The sequence below is a fragment of the Passer montanus genome, unplaced genomic scaffold (assembly GCF_014805655.1).
Source record: "Passer montanus isolate IOZ18808 unplaced genomic scaffold, ASM1480565v1 scaffold86, whole genome shotgun sequence".
In the NCBI taxonomy this organism is placed as follows: domain Eukaryota; kingdom Metazoa; phylum Chordata; class Aves; order Passeriformes; family Passeridae; genus Passer; species Passer montanus.
Genome location: NW_024373923.1, coordinates 830,881 through 848,436, shown reverse-complemented (window position 1 = coordinate 848,436; position 17,556 = coordinate 830,881). Strand labels below are relative to the sequence as shown.

Below are 17,556 nucleotides of genomic sequence, written 5' to 3'. Positions count from 1 at the left end.
AAAGCACGCAGGGTTGGCTGCACTTAGCCTTCTAAGAATCTCCTTTCTTCCTCATAATGAAACCATTTTTCTCAAGGGCACAACAATTTAAAGTCTACAAAGCTCTCTACTCTAAAAATTAGAGAGGCATATCTTTATTACTACCTGCTCCTAAAACTTTAAATGACTCACTTTTACATTTTTTTCTTTCAATAAAACAAGTGGCAGAAGTCAACACAACAAAAGTTCCCTTTTCTTTCTCTGCAACAGATTAGTTTTCAGGAGAGCACCCTACAGAGGATCATCACAGGGATGGATCATCTTTTTCTAAGATACTGAGTTTAATAGGTTTTCCCACTTTACCTATCCATTTCTGTTTCTGGAACAAAATGGGTTCTGTGCTTCCCCACTACATACAAACAGATGTCCTAAAGAAACCTTGGCCTATTGTTCTACTGTGATAAAAGTAATGCTCACGTGAAGAGCCACATTTTGAATTGCTTGAACACCACGTAACAAATTAATCCTAACTTTCAGCGCAGAAGTTAGGAACATTTACCTGAGCTATACTGAAAGTAATCAACATTGTGTCATTTGCCAACAGCTCCAACTGGTAGATCAAGACAACTCCAATGTAACTTCAAAGTAGTAAATACATCTCAGCAATGCCATATTCACAGAACCATAAAGGTAAAAAAACACCTCTAAAATCATCAAGTCCAGCCTTCAACCCAACACCACCACCATGTTCACCACTAAACCATGTCCTCAGGTGTCACATTCCACAGCGATTTTCCAGCATCTCCACATCTCTCCAAAAGCTCAAGGCACTGAACTAGACTTGCTGTGGGTTTAGGACAGCTGTTTAACAAAAACAAGTTAAGAAATACCAAGTAACTCTACAGTTTGTAAATATTTTATGGTCAGATGTTTTTACACATCTTTGCCACGGTAAACAAACAAAACCGACCCTCAGGTATTTTAAAGTTTCAAATGCTTTAATTCAACATCAATGAATGTTTTTTGCCATAAGGTATAGGGCAGTAAGATACCAATTCTATAGTCTGATCATCAGGTGACACATCAAAATTTTACAGAATTCTATAGTCTGACCATCAGGTGACACATCCAAATTTTACAGAAGGGCTGAAAAGGAGCTGCACGCCCAACAAGCCCTGATCTCAAATAATTCTCTTATCCACATAGCTACTCATGGTATTCACATGCTTCTTTAATTCCTGAGCTAGTGGTATCAAATCTAAGTACTGCAATAGAAATTTACAGGAGGTATACCATAAAAAAAATAAATGGTATCAGTACACTAAAGTAAACTCATGTGGCATTCAAATGATGAAATTTAACAGCTGTTGGGATGTTCTTGACACCAAGAGGTGCCAGTTGATTTCAGCATCCACCAGACTGCCTACAATCACAGTGCAGCCTTTACATGTCCAAAGTGCTCCTAAAAGAACAAAAGATTCACACCACAGATCTCAGCATGAAGCGAACACAGGTTGGCTCTACAAATGAACAAAAACTACTTTGGGTATTTAAAAAAGAAGAACAGACTGGGTCAAAAGCCAGTCACATGTGTGATAACCAAAAATGCCTCTAACATGGGCTTTGCTATCTTTCTACAGTATTTACTACCAGCTGGGAGAGGAGAAGAAATTTTTTTTTTCCTCTCTCCTTGAGCTCTCCTTCAAGAGAACAGACAGACCAAGACGCAGACATTTCTTTCCCACAACACACAAAAGACTTTGCATGTATTTGACTGCAGAAATTAAATAATAGTTTGTATGAAGATACCAAGTTACCAGCTACATAAAGAGAAAAAGAAAATTAAAAGGCAGTTTTCAGCAGAACTATGCAAGCAAGTACTGACAGAAGAAAAAAAAAATTAAAAACCAAAACATAACCCCCTCTTTCCCCCCCTCCCCAAAAAGAAACACAAACCAAACAATCCTTAAAATGCATCTTTTACCCCAAAACCACTTCTTACATTATTATTCCTGTTTAGGAAAAAGTGTCTCAGCTGGCAGAATTAATGGTTAGCAACAGGAGACAAACTATATAAACAGCTTTCCCAATAAAAGGGAAGATGGAAGAAAAAAACCCACAAGAACATGGAGGCTGGATTATCAACTCAACCTCGTTCCATTAATTCAACACAGCCTTATTGCTGCTGGAGCTTGGAGAGCTCCACATAGACAAACAATAATATCCACTACAGGTGTTAAACAGTAAAAAAACCATTTTGATCTTGTAAAACAAACAAGGGAAATCAGGTGTCTGTTATCAAACTCACTTTAGGCTGAGGTGAGGTTTATAACTAATTATTGAGGGCTTATGAAGGTAACCCTGGCAAGACATTCAATGAACTTCCTTAGCTTAGTTTCATTCAACAATTCCTGGATTTTCTTTATCACAGTGAGTGGATCCAAAGTCTGTATTTTCCATTTAAGATGACTTGCTAACAACAGTAAGTGGAATGATGAAAAATAGACCTTCACCTTGAAGGCTTTCAAAACACAATAGGTGCTTTCAAATAAATAGGTGCTTTTTTGTAACTCCTCACAGATTCTGCACAGTGCTACCAAAAGGTGCTACTCAAAAGACCATTCTTTCCTACAAGGGCAACTTCATTTCCAAAAAGCTTCTCATCAAACATGATGAGGACCCCACAAGCATTTCACCCAACTTCCTTCATTAGTAGACAGCCTTTAATTCATTGTATTTCCAGCCACAAGCACATAGAATTAGTAGACAATTCTCCTGATCTATTCTTTACCAAGGTTTTTTCCCCAAATTGCCAGATTGCTTAGAAATGGCAAGATCTGGCATTCCAAGAGAACATGAACCAGGAGAGTGAGCTGAGGAGCCAGGGGAATTACCAGCTGATGAGAAAGCCAAAGTACAAGAGAAGGGCACTGGATCAGCCCCACCTTATTATCAGGACAACCTGATTCTTTTTTTTCTTCCAAGTGTTTGCACACCAGCCTCACACTGCAACCACCTAAATGCAATAGTCCCAGCGGAAAACAAATTACTGACATGGTAATTGTTTCATCATGCAGACAACTGATATTATAAAGTCTGGCTCTTCATTATTCTCAGCTCTCTTACTGTGAGTCACTTGGCCTCTACCCATGTTGGATGAATGGAACTGAAATCTGCCTCTTCTAAAGTAAGTTGTGAAATGCTAACCATCAAGCATCATGAAACAAGACACTAAAGCAGAGAGGTAGCAAGAAGAACAATCAAGGTCTGGGTCTTCCTGCTCATTTTCAAGAAATTTTGAAGCATCACACAGAAGAACATCTTGCAGGACACTGCAAAATCATCATTATATGCCAATATAATGCCAAATCCATGATCCACACACACTGAAACAAGAACATTAGCCTGAAGGAGCCTTCAAAAACTTGCATTTATTTAAAAAGTGACCACCTGTTCCACTTATGATTCAAAAGTTGTCAGACTGAGTATTAACAGCTTCCAAGCTGTTTTCTTGGAGACCAAATATCACAAGGCACAGTAAGGCTGAAGCCTGTACACTATTCTTCTACTTAGATAATTTCTGAGCATTGGAGAGACAGACTACATGGTCAAATTGATACAAAACCCCTGAACACCCTCTTAAATAATAAGGTGAATCATTCTGAACATAAAGCTGACGTACCTCACGACCATGGGCAAGTCACTCGACCTCCTGGAGCAGCCAGAAATGCATCTGACACAGTGTCACTGCAACACCCGTGCTGCTGAGCTGCACCTCATTTCAGCCCTGCATGGCAACCCGTGTGTGCCCCAGCTCAGGGAGCCACATCCAGCACAAACTGCTACAGGCTCCGTTCAGGCTGATCACACACGGGGAGAGGCAGCACTAACTGGGAATGGCAAACACAGATTAAATGTGAATCCTTAAGCAGTAACACCGAGTAAGTGATGAGGTATCATCACTCAGCACAGAGATGGACTATGGAGGCAACAGCTCAGATTAATGTTTACAACATATCCACATTTGATTTACAGTCCTTCCATCCAGTTCTGTTTTTGCTCAAAACTGCACATTTGTGGACGTTGTGTTCTAAACCTCAAGCTGCAGACTCAGAACTGCATTATGCATTAAAAACCTGGAACAAAGATGTGACAGAAAGTACTGTATCTTGGTGATTTGTATTGTCCAAGTTCCCTGCAATTAATAACTGCTGCCACAGATTCCAGTATCATAAGTTTGGCTGCTCCTGAGTTAGAGTGATTAAGGCTGAACTCCCATTCACGTGCTGAACATTTATTTTGGTTCTGGAAAACCAAAAGCTGTTTCCTTTCCACATAAGGTCATCTCAGAGCATTGACACACACTGTACCACACTTTATCTCAGAGCTCTTTCCCAGCACTACGCCTGTCCCCTCTCCCAGTGCTGCTTCATTTTCAGCTCCCATCACCACCAATAATGTTCAAGCCAGCAAAAATATTCAAGTGTTAGCAATTCTTTTCCAGAGTACAAGTTACATGCTGGCAATTATGATATTTAAATCTTTTACTTTGATCTATAAATGTGTTATTAAATCTGCTGCTCAGTTTCTGTCAATGGTTGCAGTTCTCTAAGCCATTCTGTCAACTGCAGATAAAAACACAGAAGCTGAGACTGACCACAGACCCAATTCTGTCAAAAAATACCATGAACACAACAAGTTTGAAGTGTTACAGACAAGTACATGTAGGTTGCCTGAAACTATTTACTCATTTGAAAAACTTTCCAAAGCTTTCATATCACTAGATAATTGGTGGTATTTTGGTCAGAGGGTAACCTGAGAGCTGGATCACTCAGTGTGCAGCCCCTTCCCCGTGTGGTACACAGAGACCCCCCCATCTCATTACCAGATGTTTCAGTGAGATGTTGATGTACAGGCAGGTCAAAGATGGCACATACATCCTTGGTGCTGCAGGGAGTTGATGTGATAATATACAAGGGAAAGGGAAGAAAGTGAACAGGATTTAGGCAAAGAATCCTGCATTTTAAAGGTAAATATACAGCAAGGAGAAGGAGGTCAGGACAGCCAAGGCAATTATTTCTTGTTGCTCTGATTGAGTTACACCAACTTATCTCCCTAGTGTTTGATGTTCAAAGCCCCTTATGATAATCCATATTTACTCTTTGTTCACTCAACCCTAACTTACCCCATTAATCCCACCTCCCCCACAGTGCCCATTTGTCAAAGGCACCCAAACATCCTTCCTACCTCCTCTTTATCAGCTAGAGCAGGGCAACATTTTCTGCGTGCTGTGACTGTTCTCAACTGCCTTGTGGGTGGCTTCCCGTTTCCCCTCCCTCCACAGCACCCACTCCTGCTCTGTGCTCTGTGATTCCCTCCAAGCAGGCAGAGATGGCCAGGCTGCACTGCCACATGCCTCACACGTCTGGATGTGCAAGGATAGCACTGCTTTCCCTCCTCCCTGACTTCTTTCTCCCTGCACCTCTTCACCACATGGCCAGGCTGCACTGCCACATGCCTCACACGTCTGGATGTGCAAGGATAGCACTGCCCTCCATCCTCCCTGACTTCTCCCTGCACCTCTCCACCATGCCAGCCAGCAGCTGGGCTGGAGAGCAAACAGAAAGAGTTGACACAGTGTAATTAAAAAATTCGAGTGTTTCAAAATGAGTCAGAACTGTTACCCTTACGTACTGGAGCAGAAATACCAGCTGCCCAGACTCACCGCCTTCCATCACCTGCTGCGTCCCTGCCCTTGATTCCCCAGACAGAGCACCAGGGTCCCTGGTGAGCCAGGACCGCAGAAAACTGCTTTTATTGGCTTTCAGCAGCCACACAACCACCCCCTCTGGAGCTTGCCTGGACAGCACCAGCCTCCTCTAGATCACTGGAGGTGAGAAATGCTCAGAAAGTGACTCTTAAGAACTGCTGCTGCTGGACAGATGAGTTCCCCACACTTCTTCTCACTGCTTTCCTACCATATATGTTTATATTTATCCATCTATCCATCTGTATGTATGTATATATATATATATGGGGGGGTTTCTGGGTTCAGCAAACAGAAGCAAGCACCTCACTGTTGCCCTGAGAGCTTGCTACAGACCTGTTTCCCCCAGGGCAGCAGGGAGAGCTGTGCTGTGTCCCTGTGTCCCCGTGTCTGTGTGCCCCTGTGTCCCCTGACTGCCTGGCTCCCAGCACTTGCACCACAGGAACAGCAATTTCAGGTGGCAACTGGGGCTGGAGAGCCCCACCGAGGGGAGCTCAAAAGAGCACCACGCTCAGTTCCCACCCCAAGGTCAAACTATTAAAAACTATGTTTTTAATAGACTTAAGCAACTTGGTATGCTGTAAGAGAAACATTTTAAATGTAGCATTTGTTTCCTGTTCCAAGGGGAGAGGCGTAACTGTTTGTACCTAAATTTTTAGCTTGAAGAGTGGAAATGGTGCAGCCCTCGCCTGCAAGTCAAACTATTATTTGCTCTGATGCTTGACAAGTACCAGAGAAGATCTAAAACCTAATAAAATCTCTGGGAAGGGGAATGAAAATAAATTTTACATTTTTAAAGGGATGCTCAAGGGTTCAAAGATTTACTTACACATTCAGTTTTAAAAGCTAGAATTACTTGTCAGGGAAAAGAAAAGTCAAACAGGACTGACTTCTGCCATCTTGACACACAAGTTTTTTTTCAGCTTTTGAAGTCCTGCTAGGTACTTTGTGCTGGTTTAAAGTGCACAACTAGTTACAACCACGGCCTTGCTTAACTAAGTTATTGCAGTTATAGATTCACTAAGGGACCTACAAACTTTAAGGCAAGCTGCCTTGTTACACGGCTAACAAACTAAGACATAAATACACTTTGATGCTACTTAACAAAGGTGGACGCAACATAACCCTGAAAGTAAATTTTAAAATTTTTTTAAAAACCAGACAAGCAAAACAAAACAATAAGTCATTCAGAAAGTGGTCTTTGCTGTCGAATAACCTCCAGGCAAAGAAAGTTACAGTACTGGAACTGGGGAAACAGTTAAAATATTACAAGTCTGCTCAGTCCACCTTGTTTCGCGTTTATAAAGGAACCGGTAGCACAGTTAAGGTTTATATTCCCCTCGGATGGCTGTGTGGCCACATCTGCAACCCATTAGACGTCAGGAGCCCAAGGGGAACGCGGGCTGGGTTCGCCACGAGCAGCCTGAGCGTCCTTCCCACAGAAAACACATTTTCCCACCGGAAAGGTAAACAAAGAGGCGAAGGAACCCCTGGAGAAGCGCACAGCTGCAGCCCTCGCACCCCCGGTTTCTCCAAGGGGTGCCCTCCAACAGCCCAAAAGTCGTTGCAGAAAAAAAAAAAAAAAGAAAAGATAGGCACGTTACAAAAGTCCCGGGAAAGACAAAGCGGTCGCCGAGCTGCTCCAGGGAGCTGTGTGTGGGGAGTTTGGCCCCCGCGGGGTCAGGGCGGAGGAGGGGCAGGAGGAGCAGCGGCGGCGGGACCAGCCCTGAGGGGCGCAGCCCCCGCCCGCGCCCCGGGCCGGTACCGCCCCTCCCCGCACGGCGCCGCGCTCACCTGTGCCAGGCTGGGCCCCTCGCGGCCTCCCCGGCGGGGGCAGCGGCCGGGGCATGGGCGGCCGGAGGAGCCGGAGCCGCGGGAGCAGCCGGAGCGGCCGGGAAGCGCCGGGAATGTCCCCGCGGCCGCCGCGCCGTCACTTCCGCCCGCCGCGCCGCGAGCGCCCTGTGTGCCCGTGTGCCTGTGTCACTGTGTCCGTGTGTCTGTGTCCCCCTGTGTCCCTGTGTGCCTCTGTCCCCCTGTGCCTGTGTCCTTGTGTCCCTGTGTGCCTGTGTGTCTGTGTCTCTATGTCCCTGTGTCCCTGTGTCTCTGTGTCCCTGTATCCCTGTCCCCGTGTGCCTGTGTCCCTGTATCCCAATCCCTGTGTCTCCCTGTGCCTGTGTCTCTATGTCCCTGTGTCCCTGTGTCACTGTGTGCCCGTGTCCGTGTCACTGTGTCACTGTGTGCCTGCGTCTCTGTGTCCCTGTATCCCGGTCCCCGTGTCCCCCTGTGCCTGTGTCCCTGTATCCCCGTGTCCCTGTCCCCGTGTGCCGGTGTCACTGTGCCCATGTGCCTGTGCCCTTGTGTGCCTGAGTCCCTGTGTGCCCGTGTGCCTGTGTCACTGTGTCCGTGTGTCTGTGTCCCCCTGTGTCCCTGTGTGCCTCTGTCCCCCCGTGCCTGTGTCCTTGTGTCCCTGTGTGCCTGTGTGTCTGTGTCTCTATGTCCCTGTGTGCCTGTGTCTCTGTGTCCCTGTATCCCTGTCCCCGTGTGCCTGTGTCCCTGTGTCCCTGTGCCTCTGTGTCCCTGTATCCCAATCCCTGTGTCTCCCTGTGCCTGTGTCTCTATGTCCCTGTGTCTCCATGTACCTGTGTGCCTGTGTCCCCCTGTGCCCCTGTGCCTGTGTCCCGGTGTCTCTGTGTCCCTGTGTCCCTGTGTGCCTGTATCCCTGTCCCCGTGTCCTTGTGTCCGTGTGCCTGTATCCCCATGTCCCTGTGTCCGTGTCCCTGTCCCCGTGTGCCTGTGTCCCTGTGCCTCTGTGTCCCTGTATCCCAATCCCTGTGTCCCCCTGTGCCTGTGTCTCTGTGTCCCCATGTCTCCCTGTGCCTGTGTCTCTATGTCCCTGTGTCTCCATGTACCTGTGTCCCTGTGTCCCTGTCCACGTGTGCCTGTGTCCCCCTGTGCCTGTGTCCCTGTATCCCAATCCCTGTGTCTCCCTGTGCCTGTGTCTCTATGTCCCTGTGTCTCCATGTACCTGTGTGCCTGTGTCCCCCTGTGCCCCTGTGCCTGTGTCCCGGTGTCTCTGTGTCCCTGTGTCCCTGTGTGCCTGTATCCCTGTCCCTGTGTGCCCGTGTCCCTGTGTGCCCGTGTCCCTGTGTGCCCGTGTCACTGTGTGCCCGTGTCCGTGTCACTGTGTCACTGTGTGCCTGCGTCTCTGTGTCCCTGTATCCCGGTCCCCGTGTCCCCCTGTGCCTGTGTCCCTGTATCCCTGTATCCCTGTCCCTGTGTCCCTATGTCCGTGTGCCTGTGCCCTTGTGTGCCCGTGTGCCTGTGTCACTGTGTCCGTGTGCCTCTGTCCCCCTGTGCCCGTATCCCTGTGTGCCTGTGTCCCTGTCCCCGTGTCCCTGTGTCACTGTGTCCGTGCGTCTGTGTCCTCCTGTGTCCCTATGTGCCTGTGTGCTTGTGTCTCTGTGTGCCTGTATCCTGGTCCCCGTGTCCCCCTGTGCCTGTGTCCCTGTATCCCCGTGTCCCTGTCCCCGTGTGCCGGTGTCACTGTGCCCATGTGCCTGTGCCCTTGTGTGCCTGAGTCCCTGCCTGTGTCCCGGTGTCTCTGTGTCCCTGTGTCCCTGTGTGCCTGTATCCCTGTCCCCGTGTCCTTGTGTCCGTGTGCCTGTATCCCCATGTCCCTGTGTCCGTGTCCCTGTCCCCGTGTGCCTGTGTCCCTGTGCCTCTGTGTCCCTGTATCCCAATCCCTGTGTCCCCTTGTGCCTGTGTCCCTGTGTCCCCGTGTCCCTGTCCATGTGTGCCTGTGTCCCCCTGTGCCTGTGTGCCACACTGTCTCTGTGTCCCTGTGTCCCTGTATCCCAGTCCCCGTGTCCCTGTGTCCCTGTGTCTCTATGTCCTTGTGTCTGTGTGCCCGTGTCCCTGTGTGCCCGTGTCCGTGTCACTGTGTCCCTGTGTGCCCGTGTCCGTGTGTGCTCGTGTCCGTGTGTGCCCGTGTCCGTGTCCCTGTGTCACTGTGTGCCCGTGTCCGTGTCACTGTGTCACTGTGTGCCCGTGTCCGTGTCCGTGTCCCTGTGTCCCTGTGTGCCCGTGTCCCTGTCCCCGTGTGCCGGTGTCGCTGTGCCCATGTGCCTGTGCCCTTGTGTGCCTGAGTCCCTGTGTGCCCGTGTGCCTGTGTCACTGTGTCCGTGTGTCTGTGTCCCCCTGTGTCCCTGTGTGCCTCTGTCCCCCTGTGCCTGTGTCCTTGTGTCCCTGTGTGCCTGTGTGTCTGTGTCTCTATGTCCCTGTGTCCCTGTGTCTCTGTGTCCCCATGTCTCCCTGTGCCTGTGTCTCTGTGTCCCCATGTCTCCCTGTGCCTGTGTCTCTGTGTCCCCATGTCTCCCTGTGCCTGTGTCTCTGTGTCCCCATGTCTCCCTGTGCCTGTGTCTCTGTGTGCCCGTGTCCCTGTCCCCTTTGGCCGGTGTCACTGTGCCGAGCTGCCTTGCCCCTTTTGTGCCTGAGTCCCTGTGTGCCCGTGTGCCTGTGTCACAGTGTCCGTGTGTCTGTGTCCCCCTGTGTCCCTGTGTGCCTCTGTCCCCCTGTGCCTGTGTGCCACAGTATCTCTGTGTCCCTGTGTCCCCGTGTCCCTGTCCATGCGTGCCTGTGTCCCCCTGTGCCTGTGTGCCACAGTATCTCTGTGTCCCTGTGTCCCTGTATCCCAGTCCCCATGTCCCTGTGTCCCTGTGTCTCTATGTCCTTGTGTCCCTGCCCCCCTGTGCCTGTGTCTCTGTGTGCCCGTGTCCCTGTCCCCGTGTGCCCATGTGCTTGTGTCCCTGCATCCTTGTCCCCGTGTCCCTGTGTGCCAGTATCCCTGTGTCTCTATGTCCCTGGGTCCCTGTCCCTATGTCCCTGTATCCATGTCCCCATATCCCTGTCCCCATGTCCCTCTGTCCCTGTATCCCTCTGTCCCTGTGTCCCCGTGCCCCTGCCCCCATGTCCATGCCCCTGACCCTCTGTCCCTGTGTCCCTGTCCCCATGTCTGTGTGCCTGTCCCTGTGTCCCTGTGTCTCTATGTCCCTCTCCCATTGTCCCTGTCCCTGTGTGCCAGTGTTCCTGTGTCTCTATATCCCTGTGTCTCTGTGTCCCTCTCCCGTTGTCCCTGTCCCTGTGTGCCTGTATCCCTGTGTCTCTATGTCCCTGTGCCTCCATATCCCTATGCCCCCATGTCCCTGTGTCCCTGTCCCTGTGTGACTGTCTCTGCATCCCTGTGTCCTTGTGTCCCCTTCCCCATGTACCCATGTCCCTGTGTCCCCCTGCTACAGTGTCTCTATGTCCCTGTCTCTGTCATTGTGTCCCTGTCACTGCGCCACTCTCACTGTGTCACCGTGTCCCTGCTTGCCTGTGTCCCTGTGTCTCTGGGCCACTGTCACCATCCCTGTGTCCCTGAGTCCCTGTGTCCCTGTCCACCTGTGTCTGTGTGCCCGTGTCCCTAATCATTGTCCCTGTGTCCCTGTGTCACCAGTCCTGTGTCCCTGCCCTTGTGTCAGTGTCCCTGTGTCCCTGTCCATGTGTCTGTGTGCCTGTCCTTGAGTCCCTAATCACTGTCCGTGTGTCCCTGTGTCACCAGCCTGGTGTCACTGTCACCCTCAGTGTCCCTGTCACTATCACTGTCCCTGTCACTCTGTAACAGTCACTGTGTTCTTGTCCCTATCACTGTCCCTTGTCACTGACTCCGTCCCTGTCACACACATCCCCCAGCACCCCTCACACACTGCCACACCGATCCTGGCGATCCTGCGCTCCCTGAGACCGCAGAATCCCGGGATCTTTGGGTTTGGGATGCACCCCTGGCGACCCGAGCCCGGGGGGCTGCGTGGGGGGAAGCGTGCGGCGCAGAGTGACATTGTACTGCCCTCTTTAAACATTGTAATGCTCATTTTAATCATTGCAATGCACACTTTAAACGTTGTAATGCACACTTTGATCACTGTAATGCACACTTTAAACATTGTAATGTCCTCTTTAAACACCTTCCCGGTGTTTCTGCACCCCGGGGGTTGTCCTGTGCAGCTGCAGGTGTTTCCTGAGACTCGGAAAGGTGGAAGGAAATTATTTCAGCATAGTCCGTAAGTCCTGATCGGGGCTAGGAGCCTGGGAAATTTCCCAGGAACCTGGGAAATTCAGGAGTTAAGCAGAGAGCTGCTCGTGGCACAGCTCAGTCCCAGGGCTGGTAGCAGGAAAATGTGTGGGAAATCTACCAGCTCCACCACCCAAATGGTGTGCATGGACTCGGGAAAAACAGACATCATGCCACCTCAAAAGCATTCATCATCTTAGGAGAGATGAAGAGATTCAGCTAGAAGCAGAACCACGCATTCAGGGATCCACAATTATTTTTTACACCGGTGCTTTGCGAGGTGCTTCTCACCAAATGTGTAAAAAAAAAATTGTCTCGTCAAGAAAGGTGGCGAGAAATGCATCATTTGTGGTGCCAGCACGAAGGGAAGCACTAACAAAATCTGTACTTGAGCAAAGGCAAAACCTTCCCCGTGCTGGGCTGAGAGCAGAAGCCAGAGCCCGCTCCAATTTCCTGCACAGCTCAAACCACCAACCTTCACCACCCAGCTGGCTGCTTCTGGAGGGGAAAAACATCCAGAACCTGCATTTCCAGGGGGGAATAACATCCAGAACCTGCATTTCCAGGGGGGAAAACAACCAGAGCCTGCATTTCCAGGGAGGGAATAACATCCAGAACCTATAATTCCAAGGGGGAAACACATCCAGAACCTGCATTTTCAGGGAGGAAATAACATCAACAAATTTGTATTTCCAAGGGGAAAAGACATCCAGAACCTGCATTTCCAGGGGTGGGGGGAAACATCCATAACCTGCATTTCCAGGGGGAAATAACATCCAGAAACTGGATTTCCAGGGGGGGAATAACATCCAGAAACTGCATTTCCGGGGGGGAATAACATCTAGAACCTGTATTTCCAAGGGAAAAATAAATCCAGAATGTGCATTTCCAGGGGGGAAACATCCAGAATCCCTATTTCCAAGGGGAAAATATGTCCAGAACCTGTATTTCCAAGGGGGGGACATCCAGAACCTGCATTTCCAGGGAGGGGAAAACATCCAGAACCTGCATTTCCAGGGAACAACGTGCTTTGGCAGCACGGCTCCTGAAGGACACCCGGAGGACACCACGCAGCTCACAGGTGTCAGGACACGGCAGTCGGGAACAGGCAGAGCAGTTTTGGATGGAGTACAGGAAAGCATAAGGACGCGGGCGAGGGCGGTGAGCATCTGCCTCGGATTTGCGGGAAGAGTGATACATGGGAAGGAGCTCCAAGATTCCATGGCTGAAGGAATCGGCAGGCTTTACAAAAGAGCGGAAAAGGAATTCCGACTGCCTTAAGCACCGTGGAATTAGTAAACTGAGCAGGGAGACACCAGGCATGTGTAAATGTCTGGATGAAGCAAGTGGCATCAAGGGAGAAGGCTGGGGATACATTAATTATTTTAATGGGGTGAAATTACAGAAGGACATGTCTAAGCTGAGAATCAGTGTGGAAAGCTTTTGAATGGAGAACCACAGGCTGGAAAAATCATCTCCCCAAGGGAAGTGGTGAAAGCTTTATTGCCTGAGATTTTAAATGACAGATTAGGAGAAATACCAAGGGACTCATTCTGAAACATCAGGGAGATTGCACTGAAAGATTAGGAAGGGAAGAGGAAAGGCTGGAGGTGGTGCTGGCTCCAGGAATTTTGGGAGTGCAGCCCAGCACATCTTTTAGGCTCCTCTGGCTCTATGCTATCATTCTTTGACTGTGTCTGCCAAGAGTGCAATGATTTCAGTGTTAGTTACCCCACAAGGATGTGATAAGAACTCCCCCGCCAGGAAAAAACGTGGTTGAGCAAAGGGAATCTCGGCGCTTCCCCAAGGACAATGGGAGGAAATCAACTCAATCCTGGAGCACAACCTTGAGCCACACTCTCTCAACAAAGTAGAAGTTGGTTGTGAGAGCATTTTGCCTCATTAGGGCTCTCAGGGTGGCTTCTCTCAGCCAGCTCCTGGCACGGGGACACTCCTCTGTCCCTGCTCCCTTATTTTTCTCAGCCCCAGGCCAAAAGCTTCCCTCCAGCTCCAGACTGAAGAATGACTTTTCAAGAGCTCATCTCAGAGGCATCCACAGGCACGTTACTAGGCGTCCTCTGCAAAGGAAGCTTCACCTTCCAAGCCACATTTAAACAAGAGTCTGAAATCATAAATGTGCTGCTGAAACCCAGCCAAGACATCCCCCTGCTGCTCTTGAGGTCACCCAGGTTTTCCTGCAGCCACAGCAGTGGCCAAACAGGGACCATGGAAAAGGTATCCAGAACACCATGGTGTTCATCCACCCCCAAGGTACAGCCAGAGTCTCCTTGGGAAGGAAAAGAAATAAAACATTTCCTTGCTGCTAGGTTTTATCAGCCAGCATAATCTAATTAACCAGCACAGCTGTTTCATTAGCATTAGAGGCATATTTATCAAGGGGCTAGAGGAAGCATTTATATAGATTAGTTTGTAATTTTGGAGTTCCTGGATGTTTTTTTACTAGAGTTTACACAGTTCAGGACAGTGCAATGCTGAAGGACTTCAAGGCAGAGGGAGGCAGCTCTGTGTCCTCCCATGTGGTACCTGGCAAAGACAGAAGGAATCACAAGTCTTACTTCAAACACACTCTGATTGGTAAAAGCCTCTGCTTACTCACATGTGGTGTTCTGCAGGAGAAATAATTGTGAATTGGAGAAGCAGAAACACAGCCCAGTGCTGAAATTCTTTAGAGAAGTGAGCATTTAACAAAATAAGAAATGTTTCTAAAGTTGATTGAAGTTACTAACAGCGACTGCCTGCTTGCAGGCAAAGTGAAGGATTTCCTGCAAGGTCACACAGAGCAGGATCACTATTGTTTCACTGCTGACACTGTACTTTAAAAATTCAAAGAATAACTTAGAAACACAAAACATTTCCCAGACCTCTAAGACCCATTCAGTTCTAAATGTAATTTGCAAGATCTTTTACATACTTACCATTTGACACATAAACTTTTGCTTGTAAGTACCCAAAACAGCATTGAGTATCAAGATATTTGGAATGTTTTACTGGGGGTGGTACCAAATGCAACCAACTTACTTTTAAAATAAATATTGAAACTTTTAATATTTTTAGTTATTTTTACTTAAGGTCCCATCTTAATATCCTACATCTACCAAGGGATTTATATAAATAAAAGGAGATTTTTGAATACTTTCAGTCAAAGGAAGACTGGAAAAGAACCACAATGAAATGTTTGCAACAGATGGAGTATTCCTATAGTACTAGCCAAAAGATACAGCCAAAAGAGATTCCAGCTACACCTTTTGATTCAATGCATTTTAAGTAAAAAGATACATATGTCAGCTTAGAAGCCTTAAATTTGCCTGATGGATTCCACATTTCTCTAGCATTTTACTTTAATTATTCTGGGTTTAGTATCTGAATGTTTTCTTTTAAATTGATTCACAATACTATGCTAGTCTGCAAGTGGTTGGTTTTTGTTGGTTTTTTTTTTTTTTTTTCCCTGAAGGAGTTACTATTTTACATAGTGGCCTGATAATATTATGCCAATTTGTGGTAAAATGTGTACGATTTTTTGCTTGAGACTGATCCCCATTTTTCACATCTAGTTCATAATTTTAATGACACCTTTTTTGTGTGTGTTTTTGGTGGGTGTTTTTCTTTGTTTTCTTTTGGGGGTTTTTTGGGGTTTTTTTGTTTGTTTGTTTGTTTGTTTGTTTAGTTTAGTTTGGGATTTTTGTTTGTTTTTTTTTTTTTGTTTTGTTTTTTTTTGGTTTTTTTGTTTGTTTGTTTGTTTGTTTGTTTAGTTTGGGATTTTTGTTTGGTTTTTTTTTTTTGGTTTGGTTTTGTTTGGTTTGTTGTTGTTAGTTTTTTGGTTGTTGTTGTTGTTGCTTTTTGGTGGAATTCCTCACGCTTTCCAGGAGAGGGAATTGAGCACACAGCAATAAAACACAAACATCTCTTGCACATGGTTGGGAGAATGGAATGTCTGCAGCTCAGCCTGGCCCTGCACCTGCTCTCATCTTGCAGGTGCTAACACAGGTGTCTCCAAAACTCAGTCTGGGAGCTCAGAGTGGAGCAGCTGATGTGCCCTGCAGGGACAGTGAGGCAGTGGAGGCCTCCCCAGCCTCCTGTCCCTCTCAGTTGGGTGATTGTTCCATAACAGCCGAGGTCCAGCTGGCAGCCACCCGCTGTGACTCCTGTGGAAACTCTCAACAGCTGCCAGGGCAGAATCAGAGGTTTTCCCAGCCAGCCTGGTGTGCTCCTGTCCCAGCATGACTTCAGCGAGCTGTTCCTCCTCCTGCACCCCATCCCCACGTGGGAAAAGCTGGTCTGTCCCAAAACACCAGAAGGGTTCCCTCAAGGCACTCTGCCCATGCAAAACCAAAGAGCTGGAAACCTTCCCAAAGGGCTGCACAAATCTCGTTTATTTGACTTTTCCTGATTTCCAACCAGGAGCTGAGCAGTCAGACCTGACAGCTGCCTGCTGATTTACGCGGCGTGCGCCGGGGACGGCTCAGCTGTGACACACGGCTCGGATGCAGCTGCTGGGGATTTTTTTATTTCCCTCCTCGAGTTTCCAGTGCTAGGAAGCAACACGTGGCTGTGCTTGGGCAGCTCTCCAGACAGTCTGGCCCTGCTGCTCTCTAGATTCAGGCTCTTCACATGCTGTGAAACAGCAGCAGCCGGGGAGAGGTGCAGCTGCTCCGTGGGCGTGGGGAGGGGAGAACAACCCCAGGTTTCATAACTGGGGCAGCACTTCATGATGAGGGGGAGCTATGGACATGCCACAATCCCCAGGAAATCCTCCCAAGCCTGGAGTCGTGGTTACACGTGTGAGATAAAAAGTCTTCTCCTAATCTTAGCCAAGTCTTGAGGCTCTCATTAAAAAGCAGAGCCGGCAGCACCCTCAAGCCCTCATCTATCCCATCTTTGTATTCCAAAGAGTGATCAAAACTCCCTCACATTTTAAACACTCGAGCAAATAATTTCTAATTTGCTTTTAAGAGCTTCCAGTGATTAAGATTCCTTAATTGCAAGGCTATGACCTCCAGTGCCTTACACTGGCTTTCTTGCTAGATCATTCTTTGATGTCTACCCAGCCATTTTCTGATGTCTGCCAAGACTACAACTTCTTTCCCCTACCACAACAGGAAAATCAGATTATATTCTTCTTTCCAGGTTCAAACACCATTCCCCTGGCTTTTGTGTGGGTTTTATTTCTAAGCAGCAGCTGCACCTGTAATCATCCCTGCATCTGTAATCATCCCTGCACTATGCTACCTGCTCCAAATTTCACATCAGTTACCCCTGAGGTAACTTCTCTTGAGCCAGTTTAGCCAATGAGTTTTCCACTTGCTTTTGCCCTCATTTCCTACCCAAAGAGGAGTGAAGATAAATAGCCCCAAAAATAAGGCAATTCACCCTTTCCTCACAGCTTGATTTAAACACCAGGAACTAAACAGCAACTCCTGCAGTATGAAAAGAGGCTGGAGATTTCCCATGGGCAGTGGCTCGTTGGGCATCCCTCCGTTCTTCCCCATCACAGCAAAACAAAGGAGAGGACAGAGGTCACACTTGTGTTTTATTGACACCAGTGTAATTTTGAACCTCTCTTCCTGCAGATCACTGCAAAATCAACTTTTGCAGTGAAACAACAGCTCTCGTGGCTTTGTAAAATCTCTTGCTACTCCAACTGCAAGCAGATTCTCACTGAGACCACCACTATTTGCCTAGA

At 48.1% G+C, this 17,556-nt stretch overlaps 1 protein-coding gene across 3 annotated transcripts in view; it reads right to left on the bottom strand.

Moving 5' to 3' along the window:
* The window catches only part of CUNH18orf25 (chromosome unknown C18orf25 homolog), a 44,657-nt gene extending 37,032 nt beyond the window's left edge, over window positions 1–7,625 (bottom strand). For 2 of the 3 annotated variants that reach the window (XM_039733322.1, XM_039733324.1), the window contains exon 1: window positions 7,541–7,625. The gene's annotated coding sequence lies outside the window, so the exon portion shown is untranslated. Of the gene's footprint in view, window positions 1–7,033; window positions 7,271–7,540 lie in introns of those variants that run through there. The other variant, XM_039733323.1, reaches the window with a different exon arrangement.
* Between the last annotated feature and the right edge of the window lie 9,931 nt (window positions 7,626–17,556).